The sequence below is a fragment of the Hyaena hyaena genome, unplaced genomic scaffold, assembly GCF_003009895.1.
Source record: "Hyaena hyaena isolate Hyena2069 unplaced genomic scaffold, ASM300989v1 scaffold_190, whole genome shotgun sequence".
Classification (NCBI taxonomy): Eukaryota; Metazoa; Chordata; class Mammalia; order Carnivora; family Hyaenidae; genus Hyaena; species Hyaena hyaena.
In genome coordinates this window covers 2,564,986-2,575,210 of record NW_024080822.1, presented here as the reverse complement: position 1 = coordinate 2,575,210, position 10,225 = coordinate 2,564,986, and positions in this window count along the sequence as shown.

Genomic DNA, 10,225 nt, shown 5'->3' with positions numbered 1-10,225 from the left:
AATGTTATTGAATAAACCTTATTAATATAAGTATTCTTTTGAGATACTAGGTTTATATTTTCAGGTTTATTTAAATTTTTTAAACTTTTAAAATTTATTTGAGAGAGAGAGACAGCGTGAGCAGGGGAGGGTCAGAGAGAGAGGGAGACACAGAATCTGAGGCAGGCTCCTGGCTCTGAGCTAGCTGTCATCGCAGTGCCTGATGTGGGGCTCTAACCCACGAACCGTGAGATCATGCCCTGAGCCTAAGTCTGACGCTTAACCAACTGAGCCACCCAGGTGTCCCTATATTTTCAGGTTTTATTAAAATCTAAATAATTGCTTATTTTCACCTATGCCTTTGTTGGCTATGATTAATTTTTTAAATGTGCCTCTAATAGCAATGCACACTTTATATAATATTCATAGATGGGAATGCACATCTTATGCAATATTGGAGGGTGTAAGAAGCAGTATGAGAATTGACAGAGCTTATTTAGAGTTTACATAAATGCATTGTGTCAGTTTACAGAAAAGCAAATGCAGAAACCAGTAACAGGAATAGTGAAGCATGTAGAAAAACTAAAACTTTTGAAATGATCAGTAACAGAAGCACACACACACACACACACTTGATTTAAGGGGCATAAACTATGATGCCCACCAATTGTTTTGTTATAACTTATTGCCTCTTAGTGTTGAAGATGCAGCAATACAATATTAGTTTCTTTTGAAACTTCTTTTTTTTTAGCCTAAGTGTCCATCAACAGATGAATGGATCAAGAAGATGTGGTTTATCTATACCATGGAATACTACATGGCAATGAGAAACAATGAAATCTGGCCATGTGTAGCAACATGGATGGACCTTGAGGGTGTTATGCTGAGCGAAATAAGTCAGGCAGAGAAGGACAAATATCATACGTCTGCACGTATAGGAGGATTAGGAGGAACTTGATGGAGGAACAAGGGGGAGAAGAAGGGCGGAAATGGTGGGGGAAAGGGAGAGAGGCAAACCATGAGAGACTCTTGAATGCTGACAAAAACTGAGGACTGATGGATGTGGGGGGGAGGAGGGATGGGCATGGAGGAGGACACTTGTGGGGATGAGCACTGAGTGTTATTGAGTGTTATGTGGAAACTAATTTGACAATAAACTATTTGTAAAAAAAAAAAAAAAGAAACTTCTTTTTTTTAATATTTATTTTTGAGAGAGAGGGAATGAGAACAAGCAGGAGGCGGCAGAGAGAGAGGGAGAGGGAGAATCCAAAGCAGGCTCTGCGTTGGCAGCACAGAGCCCGATGTGGGGCTCTAACCGATGAACGGTGAGATCATGACCTAAGCCAAAGTCCGATGCTTAACTGACTGAGCCACCCAGGTGCCCCTGAAACTACTTTTTTCCCTGGACTCTGACATGAAGGGTTAAGAGATAGTGGGCGCTGACATCTTATCTCTTGACAACTCAGGCATCTCGTTTTCTTCCCTCCCATTGGATACCTGAATATGACTTGAGAAGTTTTCTGCATTCACCTTCAGTGGATAATGGAAGAAATAGGCTTGCTCAGCAGCTGTTAATCTCTGCTAGGAGCCATCCCACCACATCTGTCTAAGGCTCATAATTGAAACATTCAGGTTGTTAACCTGATCATGGAAGAAAGGCATAACTTGAAGAGAGACCAACAAGAACTTCCAACAGGAAATAGAAAGTTAAACAGCAGCATGTATTTTTGGAGATCTTATCCTGGTTCTTCAGAGTTCCTGGTCCTTTTGTATGTTATTATTGTGGAACATAGATTAAGGATAATAAATCAGGTTCAGTCTATGACAGGCTGTGTAAATTGCAGCAAATCACACAAATCTTGAGACCCTTTCTTCATTTGCCTTATCTATCTGGAAAATTTTCATGAAGACCACATTTAAAATACCTGTGAACCACCTCACCCCGGTCAGAGTGGCTAAAATGAACAAATCAGGAGACTCTAGATGCTGGCGAGGATGTGGAGAAACGGGCACACTCCTACATTGTTGGTGGGAATGTAAATGGGTACAGCTCCTCTGGAAAACAGTGTGGAGGTTCCTCAAAAAATTAACAGGACTCCCCTATGACCCAGCATTAGCACTGCTAGGAATCTACCCAAGGGATACAGGCGTGCTGATGCATAGGGGCACATGTACTCCAGTGTTCATAGCAGCCCTTTCAACAACAGCCAAATCATGGAAACAGCCTAAGTGTCTATCAACTGATAAGTGGATCAAAAAGATGTGGCTTATCTATACAATGGAATACTACATGGCAATGAGAAAGAATGAAATCTGACCATATTTGTAGCAACGTGGATAGAAATTGAGGGTGTTATGCTGAGCGAAATAAGTGAGGCAGAGAAGGACAGATACCATATGTTTTCACTTCTAGGTGGATCAGGAGAAACTTAACAGAGGACTAGGGGGAGAAGGGGAAAAATAGTTGGGGAGAGGGAGAGAGGCAAACCATGAGAGACTCTTGAATACTGANCAACAGAACTCCCCTAGGACCCAGCAATAGCACCGCTAGGAATTTACCCAAGGGATACAGAAATGCTGAGGCATAGGAGCACATATACCCCAATGATAGCAGGGGGAGAAGGGGAAAAATAGTTGGGGAGAGGGAGAGAGGCAAACCATGAGAGACTCTTGAATACTGAGAACAAACAGGGCTGATGGGGGTGGGGGAGAGGGGAAAAGGGGTGAAGGCATGAAGGAGGGCACTTGTTGGGATGAGCACTGGGTGTTGTATGGAATCCAACTTGATAATAAACTATGAAAGAAAAATAAATACCTCATGAGCTATAAAAAATATATGTAAAACTTCAAAAAAACTAGTCATTTCCTGTCAGGTAATTTGTTGTAAATAATTTTCAAGGTAATTTGTTAATTTGAATTTTCACCAGTCATAACTGAATATGGTCTTTTGTTTAAAATGCTAAAAATGAATCAGCAGCTAACATATCATGCTTACTGTGTGCCATGTACCATTCCATGTGTTTCACATATTAATATGTTTATTTTTACTAATCACTTAATCTTCATTTAACACATTAAAAGGAAGCAGAGAAAAGTTAAGTAACTTGTCTAGAGTAGCACAACCATATGTGACAAAGCAGGGTGGTCTGGCTGCTTTAAACTACCTGTTGCTATGTTTTGTCCCCAGGACACTTTCCCAATTTTTTACAAAAATAATGACTCTTCCTAAATGGCTTCAAGTCACATTATTCATTCTGCAGCCCATATCAGAATTAGAGAGCAGAAGGTGGAAGTTACTTACCTATAGGAAATCAAGTATAGAGCAGAAATTAATTGACAAGGAGGAAAATTGGGGAAAACTGTTTTCAACTTATTCCTCTGTACACTTTATCAAGGAGCACAGGTTGCAAGCCTATGGGAGATAGCAAGAGAAATGTAGTGTATCTTTTCCAAATTTATATGTGATTTTTCAGAAAACAGCAGTATGGAATCATTACATTTAAGTTAGGAAGAGACCTAGATGTCATTTTGTCTAAACTCTTTACAATATTGCTACCAAGTGAATGCCCAGTCTATGCCTGACACTCTCTGGTATGATGACATTTTCTTCATTTAGCATTCATTCAACAAATATTGAGTGCTTACTATGCTCCAAGCATGGTTCTGGGAACTGGGATGCAGCAGGAAACAGACAAAATCCTTGCTTTATATTTGTTTATGAAGAGAGATCAGGTAAAGAGAAGTGCTATGAAGACAGTAATGCAGGATAAGGAGACAGAGACTCATAGGGGTATGTTTGAACTATTTTTAAAAGGATGGTTTAGGGAAAGACTGAGAATGTGACATTTGGGAGAGACCTGAATGACATTAGGGAGCAGGTAGTTGTCCCAGTCAAAATGAATAGCAAATGCAAAGACTTTGAGGCAAGCATGATCTCAGAGTGTTTGTGGAACAACAAAAAGCCCAATGTGCCTATAGTAAATTGAGAAAGGCAGAGGACATTAGGAGACTAGAGAATCACATAGAAACTAAATCTAGAGGACTTAGGATCAAAGTCAGGACTTAGGATTTTGTTCAGAGTGTTATAAGAAGCCATTGAAAGTTTTTGGAATAGGCATGCTATATTCATGATTTACATTTAACAAGATCCCTTTGGTTAATATTTGGAATATCAACTGTAGTAGGGTAAGGTGGGAGCAGGAAGGCCAGTGTTCTAGACAAGATTTAGTGGTGGCTTGGGTCAGGCTGGTAGCAGTGGTAATGCTTGGCCAGCAGTTTGGGAAATGTTTCTTATGTGAAATTGAAATCTGTCTCCTTAAAGTTGGTCCTCCTTAGCCCTTGTTTTACTACTTACAGATGTATAGGGAAAAAAACCCAATGCTTTTATACAGGATAACTTCACAAATTTGAAGGTAACTTTAATTTTTCTGGTTGTTTCTTTTGACATGTTTTTCAGTTCTTTCACCATTCAGTCCTTTCATCCATAATGATAATGTGTCTTTTTCAAAAGAATGAGGCTTAGATTAAACATACTATTTTTTTCTTTTTAAAATTTTATTTAATTCCACATTAGTTAACATGTAGTGTAATAATGGTTTCAGGAGTAGGATTTAGTGATTCTTCACTTACACATAATGTCCAGTGCTCATCCCAATAAGTACCCTCCTTAGTGCCTGTCACCCATTTAGCTCAACCACCCTCCTTCCTTCAACCTTCAGGTTGTTTGTTCTCTGTGTTTAAGAATCTCTTTTGATTTGCCTCCCTCTCTGTTTTTATCCTGTGTTTCCTTTCCTTCTCCTATGTTTATCTGTTGTGTTTCTTAAATTCCACATGAGAGTGAAATTATATATTTGTGTTTCTGTGACTTATTTCACTTAGCATAATACATTCTAGTTCCATCCACATTGTTGCAAATGGCAAGATTTCATTCTTTCTGATGGCCTAGTAGTATATCCTTTTATATATAAACTACATCTTCTTTACCCATTCAGCAGTTGATGGAGATTTGGGTTCTTTCCATAATTTGGCTGTTGTTGATAGCACTACTATAAACATTGGGGTACATGTGCCCCTTTAAATCAGCAGTTTTGTATCTTTTGGATAAATACCTAATAGTACAATTGCTGGGTCATAGGGTAGTTCTATTTTTAATCTTTTGAGGAGCCTCTATACTGTTCTGCAGAGTGGCTGCACCAGTTTGCATTCCCATTAGCAGTGCAAAAGTTTTCCCTTTGCTCGACATCCTCACCAACATCTGTTGTTTCCTGAGTTGTAATTTTAGCCATTCTTAAAATTGTGAAGTGGTATCTCATTGTGGTTTTGATTTGTCTTTCACTGATACTGAGTGATGTTGAACATCTTTTCATGTGTCTGTTAGCCATCTGTATGTCTTCTTTGGAAAAATGTCTGTTCATGTGTTTTGCCTATTTATTCACTAGATTATTTGTTTTTTTGGGGTTGAGTTTGATAAGTTATTTATAGATTTTACATACCAACTCTTGATCTGATATGTCATTTGCAAATATCTTCTCCTATTCTGTTGGTTGCCTTTTAATTTTATTGACTTTTTCCTTCATTGTGCAGAAGCTTTTTATCTTGATGAGATCCCAATAGTTCATTTTTGCTTTTGTTTCCCTTGCCTCAAGAGACATGTCTAGTAAGAAGTTACTGTAGCCAAGGTCAAAGAGGTTGTTACCTGTTTTAGCCTCTAGGATTTTGATGGTTTCCTGTCTTACATTTTAGGTCTAATTTTTTTAGATCTACTTTTCAATTGTTTTTTCTTCTCTTTTTGAATTAAGTACCTTATTTTATTTTCTATCTTTGTCAACTGTTAGCTTAAGCATGTAAGTCTGTAAGTTTTCCATCTGATTCTTTAGCTTTGATTTTTATTACGTATTGATCCCAGTTTTGACTAATCATTGGGAAGTTAGCAAGATAATGGAAGGCATAGGGTATTCCAGGAAAGGAAATGATAAGTCAAAACAACATGACACTTTCAAAAAATTACAAAATATTCAAGTTGGAGATGCAAGATGAGAAAATATGGCCACTATTGTACATTTAATTCATTCAGTCAACAAATATTTACTGAGTGCCTACACAATGTGTCAAGCACTATGTTAGGTGCTACAAACCATAAACAAAATAGATATGATCTTTTGGCACTTATAAACTTAGAGAGGATATGGCATTAATATAAATGTGAACTTGGAAGGTGCTATTTGAATACATACCAGGGGGACCTACCTTCATCTCAAAGATCAGCAAGGCCTTCTTAAGGAAGGATGGTTTAGAATAGATCTGAAAGTCTATAAGTCAGAGTTAGTAAAGTAAGATGATGATAGATAGTGGGAAAGATTCCAAGCTATATAAAGTGGGTAAATCCCTCCCAGGAAAGGGACAACCTGTGTCTTATTTTAAAAAGTGAAATAAATTTACCCTAGCTAGAATGAAAACAGAAAGGGAGAGTAATAAGTAATGAAGTTAAAGGAAGAGAAAGGAGCCTACTCCTGAAGCCAAGACTACACTGTATGTTAACTAACTTGAGAATAAAATAATAAAATAAAAATTAAAAAAATAAAAAGTAAAGAGAGATCTCTGATAAGCCAAGTTGGAGAAAAAATGTTGTCCTAAATATTTACTACAAAAGAAGTTAGAAAAAGAAAAAAGGAACAAAATAGATGGGAAAAATAGAAATCAAATACATAGATGCTAGTTAATTACATTAAACATATTAATAATTATGTTAAATATAAATAAACACTGCACTTTAAAGGCATAAATTGTCAGACTTCATAAAAAAAGACCCATATATACGCTTTGTAAAATAAAACCACCCTAAATGTAAACACACAGGTTAAAAATAAAAGGATGTACTTAGTTTTTTAGTTGAATTGTTTTATATTGGCATTGGTTTTAACACAAGTATTCTATTATGTAATCAAAAGTCTCACAGTTCTTTATATTTAATGGCTACAATGCTCACCTTTCGTCCTTTTTTCAGTACCTAAAGTCATTGTGTTTTTGCCATTTATATAATTAAAAAAATTTTTTTAAATTTATTTTTGAGAGAGCAAGTAGGGGAGGGACAAAGAGAGAGGGAGACAGAGAATTCCAAGCAGGCTTCATGGTGTCAATGTGGAGCCCAACACAGGACTCAATATTATGAACTGTGAGATGATCATGACTCAAGCCAAAATCAAGAGTCGGATGCTTAATCGACTGAGCCCCCCAAGCAACACATGACATTTATATAGTTTTATAATAAAATATGAGACCACAGTTTTTCACATTTATGTGCATCAGTACTTTTTTTTAATTAGTTTTTTATTTGAATGTATTTGACACACAATGTTCATTAATTTCAGGTGTACAGTGTCATGATTTGACAAGTTTAAACATTATGCTATGTTCACCATTATCATCTGCCCCCATGCAATGCTGTTACAATATCATTGACTATATTTGGTGTACCTTTTATTCCTGTGACTCACTCATTCCATAACTGGAAGCCTCTATCTCTCCCATTCCCCTTCACCCATTTTGCCCCTTCCCTTATACTCCCCCTGCCTCTGGCAACCATGAGTTTGTTCTCTATTTAGAGGTCTTATTCTACTATTTTGTAATCATTTTTTATAGATTCCTCATATTGGTGAAATCATATGGTATTTGTCTTTCTCAGTTTGACACACACACACACACATATGTATACATATATACGTATGTATATATATACACACATACATATATATATTTGAGTTGGCATAATATCCTCTAGGTCCATCTGTGTTACCACATTCACCTATCTATGGATTCTTAGATTGCTTCCATTCCTTTCTATTCTTAGGTTGCTTCTATTGTAATTAGAGAGGCAATAAGTATATGAGTGCATATATCTTTTCAAATTAATGTTTTTATTTCTTTGGGTAAATACTCAGTAGTAGAATTATTGGATCATGTGCTATTTCTATTTTTGAATTCTTGAGGAACCCCATACTCTTTTTCACAGTGGCTGCACCAGTTGACATTCTTTCCAATAGTGTGCAAGAATTCCTTTTTCTCCACATTCTTGCCAACACTTATTGTTTCTTGCTTTTTTGATTTTAGCCATTCCTTCAGGTGTGGGGTGATATCTCATTGTGGTTTTGATTTGAATTTCCCTCATGATTAGTGATGTTGAACGTCTTTTCATGTGCCTGTTGACCATCTGTATGTTTTGGGAAGAATAACTATTTAGGTCCCTCTGTCCGTTTTTTAAATCATGTTGTTTGCATTTTTAAATTGTTGTCCTTCCCTTCCCTTCCCTTCCCTTCCCTTCCCTTCCCTTCCCTTCCCTTCCCTCCCCTCCCCTTCCCCTTTCTCTCTCTCTCTCTCTCTCTCTCTCTCTTTCTTTCTTTCTTTCTTTCTTTCTTTCTTTCTTTCTTTCTTTCTTTCTTTCGGTGTTTAGGTATATAAAATCTTTATATATTCTGGACATTAACTGCTTATCAGATATATCATTTGTGAATATTTTCTCCCATTCAGTAGGTTGGTTGCCTTTTTGTTTTACTGATGGTTTCCTTTTGTTTTACTGATAGCAAATAAAAACATTGCTGTTAAAATGCTTTTTATTTTGATGTAGTTCCTATAGTTTAGTTTTGCTTTAGCTTTCTGTGTCTTAGGGAACATATCTAGAAAAATGTTGCAGCCTCCAACAGAGAAATTACTGCTTGTATACTCTTCTAGGATTTTTATGATTTCAAGTCTCACATTTAGGCCTTTAGTCCATCTTGAGTCCATTTTTGTGTGTGATGTTAGAAAGTGGTCCAGTTTCTTTTTTCACATGTAGCTGTCTAGTTTTCTCAGCACCTTTTATTGAAGAGACTGTCTTTTCACCTGTTTTGTATTCTTGCCTCCTTTGTCATAGATTGACTATATAATTGTGGATTTCTAGGCTTTTTACACTTTTTTAAAATTTTTAATGTTTTATTTTTTGAGAGAGAGACACAAATGAGAGAGAGGCAGAGAGAGAGAGAAGACACAGAAGCTGAAGCAGGCTCAAAGCTCTAAGCTGTCTGCACAGAGCCTGATGTGGGGCTCAAATTCATGAACCATGAGAACATGACCTGAGCCAAAGTTGGATGCTTAACTGACTGAGCCAGCCATGCACCCCTCAACTGTGTTTTTGAGGTGGAGAGGGAATGTAAACCTGTCATTCTCCAGTCCCTGTGATCTTGAATGCTTTCCCCCGGCTCCTCCATGGTTTTGCAGAGTTCTAGAATTGTCTGTTTTATATGCTAGTTGCTCTTTTAAACTGCATTTTGTTGTTATTGTTTTTCTGTGCCCAAGGACAGGAATCAGTTCCTGGTCCCTCAGCACTGTCCCTCTCCACTGCAGTTTACAATTTGCAGTGTTGGGGTGGACGGTCACTTTGTTACCATGCCTCTGTTTTTCTTGCTGTTCTCTACTGCCATCCTGTCTTTTGTTGTTCAGAAGCTGTTTAGTTGACCCTTAGTTTTTGTTCAGGAGGAACTGTTCTTAAATAGGTGTAATTTGGTGTGTATATGAAGGATGTGAGTTCAGGGTCTTCCTGTATCACAATCTTGGCCTGGAACCATCATCATTATGTTTGATATTTTAGGATTTAGTCATCAGGTTTTCATGGTATATATTTATGATTTGACTATGAAAAATTTCTACTGATTTAATAATTGCATATATGAAAGTAAAAATTTGCAAAAATATATACTATGTAAGCACTAAAGACAACTGGAGGGCTTCTGTTAGTATCGGTCAAAGCCATTAGAATGAGGAGAATCACCAGGGATGAATGGGCTCACTTCATAATAATAAAAGGATTAACTCACTAACAGGACATGATTGTCCTGAAATTGTACACTTAAAAGAGCTTGAAAACATATGAAAGAAAAAGTGATAGAATAGACAAACCTACTTCTCTATTTTTGTATAGTAATTGTTAGAACAAGTAGAAGATCAGTAAGGATACAGAAGATTTGATCAAACACTGTCAACCACTTTTCCTTGGTGGACATTTATAGAACATTCCACCTAACAACAGCAGAGTATACATTCCTTTCAAGTTAATGTGAAACACTAACCAATAAACCATATTCTTGGCAATAAAATAAGTTTCAATAAACTTAAAAAGATAAATTGTACTGAGTATATTCTTTGATCACAATAGAGTTAAAAGTCAGTTACAGAAAATACCTGAAAATCTCCAGAGTTGGAAGTTTAGCAACTCACT